Source organism: Rosa chinensis, unplaced genomic scaffold (genome assembly GCF_002994745.2).
Source record: "Rosa chinensis cultivar Old Blush unplaced genomic scaffold, RchiOBHm-V2 RchiOBHmChr0c36, whole genome shotgun sequence".
Taxonomy (NCBI): domain Eukaryota; kingdom Viridiplantae; phylum Streptophyta; class Magnoliopsida; order Rosales; family Rosaceae; genus Rosa; species Rosa chinensis.
In genome coordinates this window covers 11218-26306 of record NW_020126845.1, presented here as the reverse complement: position 1 = coordinate 26306, position 15089 = coordinate 11218, and the positions used below count along the sequence as shown (strand labels likewise).

Below are 15089 nucleotides of genomic sequence, written 5' to 3'. Positions count from 1 at the left end.
ACTCCTTTGTTAATAACATCTTCCTTTAGCTCTTCAAATTTGGCGCGAAAAATCCGGGTACATAAATCTGGACGATCTTGTGCCACTTGACCCGGTAATAATTCAACTTTTATTTCTTCCTAATTCGGGTTGCATGTCATTGTGAGAAAAATATCTGGCTTTCCGTATTTTTGGATTAAAGCCATTGCATCTTGGTACCTTTGGTGCATATCACGTGGACTACCAATAAAAGAAGATGGTAAAATAGTTATGCGACCAATGTTACCTGTTTTGAAATTTTAATGTTTTGTGAATACTTGCTTTTGCAGCGTTCTCAAATTAACAGAAAGTTTTACTGTTATAAATAATAATAATAAAGTACCTGCATTGTTTTCACTGGCATTCAGTGAATCATGGAGTCCATCATAAAGTTCACGTCGCAGGGTGTTTTGATTATTACGAATCCATCTCAGTTTTTGTGCTTCGATTTTGACATAATTATCGACGACATATTGTTGCAACAGGCGGCCTCCTCGAAGTAAAATCGATTCCTCATGTGGACGAATCTGAAATGATAAAATTTACCAATTATCACTATGTTTTAAAAATAAATATATATATATATTTATTCACAATAAGAGAATGAAGAATAGTTTATTAACCTGCAAAATATATGCATAATAGTCACGACACGTCAATTTTTGACCATTATTATTCTGACTATTCACATCCCATCCATATGTGCCATAAGGTAACAACAATGGATATTGTAAATGATCATAATAGCCTGCACAATCTTGGACATTTAAAAGTTGACCTTGCCTTGTTTGTACCATTACATCACGACCTTTTAGATTTTCTACATCATCTGCACCCACTATTATTGCAGCAACCTGAGACTCTGAGGGCAAACTATATTAAAGTTGGTTTGCAGGTTGCTCTCTAATGATGAGTTTGCAAGTTTCCAAATCTTGGCGTCGAGCTAGATGATGAAATACGTGCACAAATGGATTATGTCGGTTTAAGATTTGTTGTATGTTTTCAACCACATCTCTATGCAATGCTTCATTCTCTAACATACGATTGTCTACTTCATGGTATGTGTCGTATATATACAATTGTAGAAATCTTGGTCTGTTATCTTCATCTGGTAGAAGACTTCCTATCTTATGATATATGGATCCTTGAGCACGAAAAGTGAAAGTACTACCACCAGTCGCTAAACTTTGATCAATGTGCACACCCATTGATGTAAATGAAAACACATGGTTATAAGCACGAATATTTTGTTAAAAATGGACACCTTGTGGAGTTTCAGCAGAAAATAACTCAACCATTTCTGGAGGAGATTGAATTAGAGGAATGACAGTTTTCCCATTTAAGCAACACATATCTTTGGTTTCATGATGAAACAGACGGGCATGACAATATGGACATGTCTTTGGTGGTGGCAAATGATACTTTTTTATTCCAATATTTTCATGAAAATTTCGGGCACAATTATGAGGTTTGCGTCGTCTCTGTCTACGACATACTTGCGCAACCCCGCTATTATAAGACATGTCATTATGACGAACGACATTTTCAGAGGTTCCTGTTAAAAAAATATCAATGTCAATACTTGTGCTTATTACTGAAATAAAATATTGAAGAATATATTAATGTTTTAAACTTGTTACCTTCATTGACTGCTAGGTCATCATCGCTGTTTGTAGCGTTCGTAGCATTCTGATTAGCTCCGCTATCACTCATCTGCCATATATGGCTTAAATGCATTCTCTTTCGAACATGGATATTATCTTCACAATTTGATGTCTGTTCGCGATGACAATGATAATTGGCCCGTCGTCGTGTCAAATAATTATCTCGTTCTTTTGAACTCATTGAAGCCTGCCATTGTGCTTTTCGACTCACTCTTTTAGGAGGTGATATACTTTGGTCATAAGCTTGATCTTGTCGCAAAGCACCTATATTTTTCACATAATAGATTGCTTGAACATTGAAAAAAAAAATATATATATATATAGGTCTATAAAAAGTCTGAGAGAAATTGTAGCATTTGAAGCAATGGATATGAATTTTTGGGGGTGTTTTGCTATGTAAGTTCTTCTTTAAGGTGTTATGATTTCAAATTCTCAATGTTCTAAAATTCTTCCTTAAAAGATAAAATTAAACTACTGCCAAAACTCTAAATTTTTTAACTACATACATGTAGAAATAAAACTGTGCAAAATATGCATACAAAAATGTTTGTGTTTCGGAACATGAATCTATAAGTTACCGGTCATTGATTCCACTTCATTTGCTAGCTCTATGTTTTCCATTTGCTCATTGTGAAGAAGTTAAAAATTGTTGCCCCTCTCTTTGATGATTTTCCATGCTGCAAGCAGTACAAATACCATCACTACAATTAATTTAAAATAAATTTAACGTAATACAGAATGCTCAGGATTCCCACTTTAGCATAGACAAAGATTCGTGTTGTCCCAATAAAGAAAGGAAAACTAATGAATAAAAAGTTGTAATGATTGACACTTTTAAACTATAAACTGAAAAGGCATTAAACTAAGTAACTGAAAATGCATTATTCTATGTGTACCATCCAGAGAAAAGAAAAGGTAACAAATAATTCTATTAGAAGTTATGGCTTGACTTTATTGCAATTTACCTGAGATTACTTGGTCAGATCTGCATAAATTGATGTGCCACGAAACAAAGGAAATGCTATATAAAACTTCCGCTCAGCAAACGGCCGTGGCTTTCCCTGCAATGCAACATTGCAATTTTAATCAAAAACTTAAAATAAGCTAAAGCACCATCAGGTGGAAAACAATTGCTTTACTGTTATAGAGAAGTCTTTCCAAAAGCCCAATGTCTATGTCAGAGGTATGGCCACAATATTGTTAAACAACAGTCACAACAGCATTATATAATTCATTCCTAATAATGAACTTTAACCTAACTAACATATGTGGGTCAAAAGTTCATTACATAACTTTATCAATGAGCAACTATTAGCATTAGCACTATCTCTTAGTAATGCCTTTGTGGTCTAGGAAAATGATTAGAACCATACCTGCAAAGAAGACAATTAATGGGACCAATAGAAAAGATCATCATCAAGATGACCTACAGTATCCGAAAGAAGCACTTCAACTTCCTTCTGTTACCTGTTCTGTCTGTAAAGGCTAAAACAAAGGAAAGTATATCTCTTGACCAAATGATTGACACGTTTTAGCACCCTCTCGTATAGGATCAAGTCTGACATGATACACTCCTATGACTTGTCAAAGCATTTTAATCACACAAATCAGATGCTAAAATTTTGGTCTTTGTTGACACTTAAGACCATAAATTAGTTTTTATGATCTTACTGCTAGTACTTTGCAATTGACAATAGTTTTCAATTCCAATATAGCATCATTATGTCCAAGTTGAATAGTTTGATGTTTCTCCCAAAGCTAAGATGTAAACATCTAGGCAACTTACCGAATGAGAATGGGTGGACTTAATTATGATCTTTATATTATTAGTAGTCTTCCAAAAAATCTCCCATAAAACCTGAAAAGTTCTAACTTTTAGAGTTATGGAAGATTCTGTTCATCAAAATTCAAACTTGGTAGGAACTAACTCAAAGTTTTGTTGATTGTTATGCAGTGTCAAAACTCAGTCTCAATAGTACCTAACGGTCAACAAATTATTAGACCAAATACCAAAAAGAACACTAATTTCCCAGCAAGAAACAAAACCCCACAAAACTCATTCTGCCAAGACCCATCTGCTATAAGAAATAATTTACTCAATGAAAACCTTAATTCTTAAGAAAGGAAAATTCCCACCGCTTCCTGGTCACTCCTTACAACTTAAGAACATGCTATATATATGTATATATATATATATATATATATTCCCTTTAGTTGTTCGCTTACCTTTATAATTGTGAAGTTGTCACTTATGTAGTTCTTCTGCTTAGGAATGAACGTGTTCTTCAGTATGTGTGAAATGAGGAAATGCAATAAACAAAAGTTTTCAGCTTCTCTTTCCTTATAACTTTTGCTCCAAATCTTCAAATGAGAGATAAACATGTTGTTTGTTGATAAAAACCACCCCTAGCCATATCATAAATTCTCACTTCACAGTAGTATCTTTCATGCAGTATGGTTTTCTAAAAATTGCAAGTAGATATAAGACAGAAAGAATTGATAAGAAACTCTGGGTATGTGCTTCATAAGTAGTAATGTTGGATCCAGTAAGCTTATTTCATAAGAAATCTGTTTCCAAGGAAAGACGCATTTAGTATCCTATTATTCTTAATTTGGTTTGGTCTAATAAAAATGACATTGTAAGGCTCCACAACTCCTAATAAAAATGTTGTTTGTTGATAAAAACCACCCCTAGCCATATCATAAATTCTCACTTCACAGTAGTATCTTTCATGCAGTATGGTTTTCTAAAAATTGCAAGTAGATATAAGATAGAAAGAATTGATAAGAAACTCTGGGTATGTGCTTCATAAGTAGTAATGTTGGATCCAGTAAGCTTATTTAATAAGAAATCTGTTTCAAAGGAAAGACGCATTTAGTATCCTATTATTCTTAATTTGGTTTGGTCTAATAAAAAGGACATTGTAAGGCTCCACAACTCCTTAGAGCTGAACAACCAAAGTCCACAGAAAACTCAACCAAATCGGACTAAGAGACGAAGAAATATACCTAAAAGTTAATGATAAACTAAAATTGCATAGGGTTTTCATCGAACTATAAAACAGGACAACAATAATACAATCAGTACATCTACTGGCCAATTAGTCATTCATCAACTTATATATATCAAACACAACTACATCCTCTGGCTCTACAATTTTGATCAAGTTTCAAAAAGCAATTTGTAATAAAAAGAAGACAGCCGTAACTAATTTATTGGAAACTCAAGCTACAAAAACAGGAGATACAGAGAAAGTTATAAACCCAGATACAAACCAATAGATAAACCAACAAATCAATAGTCTAACAAATCAATACAAACCAACAAATCAAGTCACCAAACCCAGATAGATAAACCCACATACCCACATTCATAGGCATCACCCAGAATTGCATGCGCCGAAATTCAAAACCCGATCAATCACACCCAAAATTCAAGCTTACCTTCTCTTTTTGTCTTCTCCTGAATGTCTTCTTCTTTCCCTTCTTCCTTTGCTTCTTCTTCTTCTCTCTCTCTCTCTCTCTCTCTCTCTCTCTCTAGAGCGAAGAAACACAGAAGCGAAAGATGAAAGCGGTGTAACCGATCTCTCTCTCTCTCTCTCGAATTAGTCGTCTCTTTCAGTTTCAGATTCGAAATCGCATCCTTCTTCCGCTCCCGTCGCCTAAGCTCTTCTCCCATCTCTTTCTCTATCTATCACTGTATGGAAATGAAACCATATGTCTCTCTCACAGAGTGAAACTAAACCATCCCTAGCCACGTCTCCTCTCTTTTCCTCTGTGTCGGCAAACCCCAGTTTCTAAGTTTCTATTTTCTCTGTAAATCATGGACAATATCAAGGGCAAAATGGGAAGTTTGAAAGTTTCCCCAAAGATAAACAGTAACACCCTCTTCGCTTTATTAATAGAGATATATATATAACACACACACATATATATAGATATAGATATATATATATATATATGTGTGTGTGTGTGTGTTTATAAATATATATATATATATACACACACATATAGATATATATTTGTGTGTTATATATATATATATATATATGACTATATGTGTGTGTGTGTGGAAATTCTTATACTTCTATATAAAATATGTGCTAATGTGCATATATATTCTACATATCCGTTGACCAATCCGATCAGATTTGAAAATATGGTGAAATTAGCTAAATTTTTTACCGCACTCATAATTTATTGTAATAAACTCATCAAACGGTCGGTTTTTCCATTTTCTTTGAATTGAGAGGGGTTGCTCTTTGGAGTGTATGATATATAAATATAGGTTTATAAGAGTAACTACGTTTGACCTAGTTGATCGAATTCGAAACAAGAACCAAATTGGCTAGATTTTCTACAACCACTATAAAACATTACAATCTCTCCATCGAGCGGTTGGTTTCTCCGAATTCATTTTCCACTTCATGGTTACTTTAGAATGAACCTAAGAAATTTAAATGCAATGTATAAGTCATACAACTTTAGGAATAAAATTGGTATAGACCAATGTGTTTGTAATAAAAATTAATTTTATTTATCTTATGTCCACTCACATCCATCGATGAAATATATACAAACGTGATGCGAAAAAATAAGCACGTTTCTCTGTTGTCATGGCATTGGTCAACCAATAAAACATAAGTGTCTACGGTTGACCAATCCGATCGGATTCGAAAATATGGTGAAATTGGCTAAATTTTTTACCACACTCATAATTTATTGTAATAAACTCATCCAACGGTCGGATTTTCCATTTTCTTTGAATTGATAGGGGTTGCAAAATTGGAGTGTATGATATATAAATATAGGTTTATAAGAGTAACTACGTTTGACCTAGTTGATCGAATTCGAAACGAGAACCAAATTGGCTGGATTTTCTACAACCACCATAAAACATTACAATCTCTCCATCGAGCGGATGGTTTCTCCGAATTCATTTTCCACTTCATAGTTGCTTTAGAATGAACCTAAACAATTTAAATGCAATGTATAAGTCATACAATTTTAGGAATAAAATTGGTATAGACCAATGTGTTTGTAATTAAAATTAATTTTTTTTAATCTTATGTCCACGCACATCTATTGATGGAATATATACAAACGTGATGTGAAAAAATAAGCACGTTTCGCGGTTGTCACGGCATCGGTCAACCAATAAAACATATAAGTGTCTACGGTTGACCAATCCGATCGGATTCGAAAATATGGTGAAATTGGCTAAATTTTTTACCACACTCATAATTTATTGTAATAAACTCATCCAACGGTCGGTTTTTCCATTTTCTTTGAATTGATTGGGGTTGCTCTTTGGAGTGTATATATATAAATATAGGTTTATAAGAGTAACTACGTTTGACCTAGTTGATCGAATTCGAAACGAGAACCAAATTGGCTAGATTTTCTACAAGCACCATAAAATATTACAATCTCTCCATCAAGCGGTTGGTTTCTCCGAATTCATTTTCCACTTCATGGTTGCTTTAGAATGAACCTAAACAATTTAAATGCAATGTATAAGTCATATAACTTTAGGAATAAAATTGGTATAGTCCAATGTGTTTGTAATTAAATTTTTTTTTTTTATCTTATGTCCACGCACATCCATCGATGGAATATATACAAATGTGATGTGAAAAAATAAGCACGTTTCGCGGTTGCCACGCCATCGGTCAACCAATAAAACATATAAGTGACTACGGTTGACCAATCCGATCGGATTCGAAAATATGGTGAAATTAGCTAAATTTTTACCACACTCATAATTTATTGTAATAAACTCATCCAACGGTCGGTTTCTCATTTTCTTTGAATTGCTATATGTAGCTCTTTGGAGTATATGATGTATAAATATAGATTTATAAAAAATTAGTGTCTTTAAAAATTTATTTATCAATAAATTAGTATTAGATTTTCACTCAAGAATTTCACCCAAGTGAACCTAGAAAAATCATCAACTAGAATAAGCATGTACTTCTTACCACCTAAGCTTTTAGTTTGAATAGGTCTAACCAGATCCATATGCATTAAATCCAAAGGTTGTGAATTAGACATAGAATTAATGACCCTATGTGAAGAACGAGTTTGCTTACCAAGCTTGCAACCCTCACACATACCAGTTGGTTTCCCACTCAATTTGGGCAAACCTCTTACCCCTTCTTTGGTGGAGAGCTTCAGCAAGTCTTGGTAGTTAACATGGCAAAGGCGTCTATGCCAAAGATTGAGAGCATCTTCAGTTGAGGAGGAACTAAGAAAAATCTAAGAAGAGATAGAATCATTAACATTAACACAATAACAATGATCTTTAGATCGTAGTCCACCCATGACACTCTTACCCTTACCATGAAGAACAAGACATCTCAGCTTATTGAATCTAACCTCTTCAAAGTCATCACTCAATTGACTCACACTAATAAGATTAGCTTGGAGTCCTTCAACATACAACACATTTTTTTAAATTTGGGATTCCAGGAGCAGTTACAATCCCTTTTCCCACAACCTTGGCTTTCTTTCTGTCACCAAAAGTGACAGAATCACTGATAACCTCATCATAGAAGGATGAAAACCAGTTTTTATCACCTGTCATGTGCCTTGAACACCCACTATCCAAATACCAAGTATCAGCTCTTGTAGATGATAGAGCCGTAAGACCAACCAAACATGTAGCAATGAAGTCATTTTCTTCAACATGTGAGAAACATAAAGAGGATACAAGACACATTTCAGAAGGTTCAGAATCAGTTCCACAGATGTCAAAGGGTTTAAAATCAGCAGAAGCAAGTGAATGAAATGACTTATTTTTCTTTGCCCAAACAACATTTTCTTTTCTCAGGATTGCAACAAGTTTAGCAATCCTACCAAATTCTTTCAAAGATTTTTCCAGAGTTGACTGTAAAGAAATAAGCAAAGAGTTTTAATGAGACCTTGTAGACTTTTGAGGACCATTTCTGAGTTTATGACACCTTGGTCTAATGTGTCCATTAATACCACAATGGTGACAAATGGGAATGAATTTTTTGGATGACTTAGGGACACTTTCTTTAGGCAGCAACCTACTTTTCACAAAAATAGTTGATTTATTAGAGGAGCTATCTCCATAATAAAAACCAATACCCTTTTTGTCCCTATCAACTTTGCCCTTCCAATCATTTTGGAAACTTTATCAGATCCAATTGAAAATTTTGAAAACTTTTCTTGACAATCATATAAGGATTTTTCAGGAGAGTTTTTTTTTTCCGCAGTTAGAGAATTGACTAACCTGATTTGAGCATTCAAGTTCTCTTACAGAGTCTCCACTTGACTTACCAATGCATTTCTTTCAATTTCCCACTTCTTTTTGTAGGATTCCAACTTATCTATGATCCCAGATTTTTCTTTCTCACAAACAACAAGTTGATCCTTCAATTCCTCATTCTTTCCAATCATTATTTTTTAGGCTTTGTACAGTCGCTAGAACTTGTTAGAGGCTACCTCCTCGGAGTGCTCATCATCATCAAATTCATCTGAGGACTCATTTTGGGTGGTAGCAACAAGAGCAACATTTTCCTCTTCATGGTCGGACTGAGTTTCAGATTCACTATCACTCCAAGAGGTTTTGAAAGCTCTATTTGATTGACACTTATCTATTTTGTTTGCACAATCAGCAGCAAGATGACCATATCCTTGACACTCAAAACATTTTGGTTTTTCACCGAAAAACTTCTTTTGAAAAGGCTTGGAAGACTTTGAGTATTTGTCATTAGAAGAACCAGGAAAATTTTTAGAGTTAGAAGAGAATGACCTTCCGGATTTAAGAAATTTTTTGAACTGTTTTGTGAGAAGAGCAAATTCTTCAAGATTAAAATCAGAAGGGTCTTCCTCTTTTTTTCAAAGTGCTTAGAGCAATTTTTTTTCTTTCTGACCCTTTTTCCTTTTTGACTCAAAAGTTTTCAAATTTCCCAGATGCTCACCTAATGAGTATGTATCAAGATCTTGAGCTTCCTCAATGGCAATTTGCTTAGCCTCAAAACTAGGAGGAAGAGCTCGAAGAAACTTTTTCACAATTCTATGCTCTAAAATAGGATCACCCAACCCATGACATTGATTGGTAACATTGATGAGGCGACTATGGAAGTTATCAATAGATTCATCCTCTCATAGTCATTTCTTCAAATTCAAGCACAAGGCTTTGAAGTTTTTGTGCCTTCACCTTTTTGTTACCCTCATGAGTGGTTTGAAGTAATTCCCAAGAAGTTTTAGCAGTTGGACAATTTGTAATTCTTTTTCTTTCCTTGTCCGACAAGGTATCGAAAAGGCTATAACGAGCTTTAGTATCACATCTGTGATCAAATTGCTCAGCAACAGTCCACTCACCTCTTGGTTTAGGAATAGGACTAGAAGTTTAAGTTTCCTTTTTAGTTGGTTCTATCCAACCCTTCTCTATAATGTTCCATAACTTATCCTCTTGAGATTGCAGGAAAGTCATCATCATTACTTTCCATTGAGAGTAATCTATCCCATCAAAATATGGAGGAGAGTTAATGGAACTAGAGACTCTATCACGGTCTATTCTAGGAGGCCAGAGGAACACTGTGTTAGTGACCCACTCTGATACCACTTGAAGATCCTAGAAGGAGCCTAGAGGGGGTGAATAGGCTCACAACCAATTTTTTCGTTCAAAAACTTACTCAGGGATTGCAACTGGGTGATCAATCATGAGTGTTGATATTGAACAGAATGTATTGAACAATCAACTAAACCAACTAAAGCAATAAAGAACACATGTTTTGTTGACTCAGTAAAACCCTATGAAGGGGAAACATCTGCGTGGCCTTTACTCTTGAAAGACCAAAACCAAATCACTAATGAAATCAAATCACAAGATTAGAACACAGAGGTTACACTGATCGCGACAATTTATCTAGACTCACTCACTTGACTGTTTGTACTCAAATCTTGCTAATTGTTTACACAAGTGAACAACTCAGAAATATTACTAAGACACCAGTTATGAACGCAACAAGTCCTTCTTGAAGATTTACCTTTGAAGTTTGCAATACCCAATTGACCTCATGGGATGCAAGAGATGAATATGCATGAATGATTTTGTGTTTTTCAAATTGAAAAACATGGAACAAGACACTTTGAAAAACAAAAAACCAAAGAGATAAACTCTTGATTAACAAAGGGACTGAAAAAACAAAAGTATTTTCAATGCCCAAATAGGAACAGAGAACCCATATATATAGAGGAGGAAGAGAAAGGACAGTTCACTCAAAGACCCCTTAATCTCAATTGGAGTAGGTAAACCCATACCCATAATTTCATATTGCACATGTAAACCCATTCCCCAAAATTAATTTGGAAAACCAAATTGAGAAGCTAGCTAACTCCTAAATTCCTTAATCAAGGCTGACACAAGAAGAGAACCCATGAAAAACCCATGATTTTTTGAAGGAGATGCAATGCATGAGCTTACCTGAGCCATGAGGAAGAGGAGACTTCTTCTATCTTCAAATAAGGTGTCAGCAAGTTCAGATGGGGAAGCAAGGCAGCAAGCTATGATGAGGTAGCAAGTTGCAATTGAACTAATTTTGAAAACTTGGTCTTGGTCTTCGACAACAAGGCAGCCCCCAAAGAGAAGAAGAGGCAAGTTGCAATTGAACTATCATGCTAAGATGGGGATGCTGACAGCAAACTGATCTTCAAGTCTTCAAAGGTGGTCTTCGACAGCAAGACACCCACAATTGTGGGATAAATTGTAATTAAACAATTATGGACTTGGGCTGCATACTTGGGCTTTTTCATGAGTAGGGTTTAGGAATACCAATTATGTACTTATACTAACAAAACTTTAATTACAAAGAGGAAAAACTCCTTGTAATCTATCTCGCTCTATTCTTCCAGATTCCCTTTCGATTCTAGTAAATATAAGCAACGTCTCACTTATTTTTCTCGATAAACGTGTTGAACATCCTGAATAAAGTAAATATCTATAGGAGTGAGTTTTCGCTTAGTAGGGTCAGACCTTTTTAACTTACAAAAATAATGCAATTAAATTATCAAATAAAATGTTCATTGTTCAATGTTCAATGCATGAATGCGATGCCAACTCAAAGCTTAACTCATACTCATAATACGTAGCTTTGGGAAAGTCACTGATCACAAGAAAAACCTCTATCAAGTCTCACCATAACCAAACCACCAAAATTTCCTTTGGGATTGGCGGTGTAAGCAACCCAAATCCACCTCCAATTATAATCCCTTTGGGATGTAAAATATATCTTTTCTCACCATCCTTCAAGTCTCTATCTTCATTCGTAATCAAGTCGAAGGGAAGAATGTGGACAGATGAAACCAAAGCGAGTAGGACCAGTACCCTTAGGTGTTCTATACCTTGTAGGAAAAAAGTTCAAATACTAATTCGGGGATTCAGGGGGATCTCGATCTTTTCTGCAAAGGAAAAAAAGGGAGCAGATTTTATTCAGCATAACCTAACGATCTGTAGGGGCACTTTTGATCAGGGTTATACGGTAGTAAAATAGATATGGACGAGCCCAATACTTGTCTCCTTTGTCTGAGTTAGCAAAGACTAGGCCCAGCAAACTTCGAATGACTGAGAATCCTAGGAAGCTTGCTATTGTATTATTCCCGGCAGCTTCTTGCATATTCAAGACAATGATTTAAACATTCTAAAAGAGGCCTGGCAAGATTCATGTGGCATGATAGCTAGAAAAACATGATTTGTAGTGAAGATGAGAGGTTTACAACATCTAGAAAAGCTTTCAAATTACGGTTGATGAGTTTTGGAATGGAAATGGATTTTGGATAGATATTGGCAGGAATTTATGAGGTTTGTTCATTGGTTTTCATATGTGTTTCTAGGTTGTTTTTGAATGCCCCTTTGTAGTCATAAGAACTCTGAATTTATAGGAGTTGAGCCATGATGCATCATTAGTCTTGCTGCCTTAGGCATGTGGTTGTGATCCTAATCCCTAAGATTTGTTCTTGGGATTGCTATCCAGGATTTCTGCTGTGAAATCTGCTGCTGGGATTGCTATTGCAAGATTCCTGTTGCTGAAATCTGCTGTTGGGATTGCAATTATAGGATTCCTGCTACTAAAATCTGTTGCTAGGATTGCAATCCAGGATTTCTGGGATTATGTGCTCGTTGTTGGGATCAAGGTTTTGGATATTTGACTGGTCTTTAGAGCTCTCTCTCTTCTTCACTTACCCATATTAGGATTGGACTACTGGGCTTGAATTTTGGTTCCCAGGTCCAAAATTACCACTGTCTAAAACCAACAATAGATATGTACGTTTCCGTTACCTTCTACACCACACCTATTCTTGTTAGTCCCAAGTGCGTGAATGTAGCTTGGGTCCATATGCGTGATGTGGCTTGGGTCCATATGCGTTGCGTGATGGTTGCAACTTTGAGGGTATAATTTGCTTATTAGGCTCGAGATATAAATTAGGCCTGCTAACTAGAGTTTTGGGTGCTAACATGATTCAAACTGGCTTGTAATTTAATGGAATAGCAACCAAGCTAAGTCGGAAGGAGAGCTCAACATCTGCATTAGCCCGTGCAGGCCACAAGTATGTCTTTGTCATGATATTCCTCATTCTTTTGAATCCCTGACTAGCCTTAGTTGAGTTCTCAATGGTCAATTTTTGATAAAAATATGCTACTGACGTGAGTAAAGCTAAAACAATTGTCATGTTATACCATTTGTGCGGCTAATTCCCCATGAGGTAACTGTATAATTTAATTTCCAGGTAAAGAGCCCCTGACCAATCGAAACAAAAATAAATAGAAACACAGTTCCAATAAGTGAACCTATGGACCATATTCTTCTCCAATTTGAGTTTGCTCACATCTCAAAGGAATTCAAGGACATATTCAAAGAATTCTGACCGTCAGTAGGAATGGTTTGTGGATTACGAACAGCTATAATGGGCTGAACCTAATAAAATAGCAATTACGACCCAAGAAGTTTCATTACTTCTTTTGCTAGTCATTCTTGTTTGCTCCTTGTAATCTTATCAATACTCTTTGTTGAAGGGCCATACTTTCCCCCAATTTGTGCAACTTGTTGGCTGATCATAGATCCTAAACGCCTTATGACACCAAACTCAACAGCACAAAAGGCTCTATTTCTTTTAATTTCATTTGGATACCAATATTGCTCGTATTCTTCCACATACACTACTTTCAAATGCATACACCTCCTAGGCACAAGTATTGGAAGCACAAGACTCGTATCGCCAATACAGAATTAATGAAAGCCCCCAGTCGAGGGACCCGATATCCCTAGGGGCGATATCGGGAACCCATTATCCCACACCGAAGGAAACAGAACAAGCTCCCACAAATCTGCTACATTAAGGTCATCTCCAACAACCCAAAGAGGTAACTGTTTACTTTCGCTTTATAATGATAATTGACTTAGGCATCAGAGCGTCGAAGGCCGCACACCCGGTCTTCCCTCTGACCTTTGTCTGTTTTACAGATAAGCAAGTCCGATAGCGATAGTTGCAAACCAAGACATCTCGTGTTTAGTTGGATCAGACCCCTCTCGAGACAGCTGAAACATTCGGCGCTAGAAGGAGGGTCTGAACCAAGGACTTAAAAATCGAGATTTTCGCTGAAATATCGGCAAAATTTTCTTTCTCGGGTTGGCGATATTTTCGCCATATACCATGAAAATTTCGTACGATATTTTCGACATATCGCTATATTTCCAGAAATTTCAGAAATTTGGACGAAACTCACGAATTTTAGCTCTTTCTCTCGTGGCCCAGCAGCCCAAATTGGGCCCAATTTGTCAATTTGGAATCAAATTCCGAAAAAAAAGGGCAAACCCCCCTTTAAGGAGGTTCGAACCTCAGTTGTCCCTTATACATGCAAACAAGGCAACCATTCCTGCTGGGAAAGATCTTGATATCATGTTATATCTTTTTATATATATTTCTTCATAAATCTCTTCTTTTTTGTGGTTCTCTTTTTAATAGTTTATTGGGCAGTTTATTTTATTGTAATTAATCAGATTTATTATTTTAAATACTTTATATATTAATAAACTACTAATCTATACTATTATTAAAATAAGAGGCTTTGTTAGCCAAAATAGAAAAAATGTACCAAAATGACCCTGAAATATTAAAAAACTATACAACTCATTAAAACAGATAGGGGTAATATAGTTAAATTATAAAATAAACAGAAAATAAAAAAAAAGTGAAAATGAGAAATAGATAATCAAACTACCCACTTCTATCATTCCATGAAAAACTACCCAATCTTGTAAATAACTTCTCACTCCCTATTAAAATAAATCAATTTTCACACTCATATTGTGTGGGGCAATCTAGTTTTATGTATGAGAATTAGTAAAGTATCAGGATTATAAATATTCACTAAATTAA

The 15089-nt window shown here is 35.4% G+C and overlaps 1 long non-coding RNA gene across 1 annotated transcript; it reads right to left on the bottom strand.

Annotated features, from left to right (window-relative positions):
- Positions 1 to 1690: 1690 nt before the first annotated feature.
- On the bottom strand, positions 1691 to 2783 carry LOC121050905. The gene is made up of 3 exons (XR_005804307.1): positions 2648 to 2783; positions 2261 to 2359; positions 1691 to 1946 (listed from the first exon to the last, which is right to left on the bottom strand). It is a non-coding gene; the product is annotated as an uncharacterized LOC121050905 (long non-coding RNA).
- Between the last annotated feature and the right edge of the window lie 12306 nt (positions 2784 to 15089).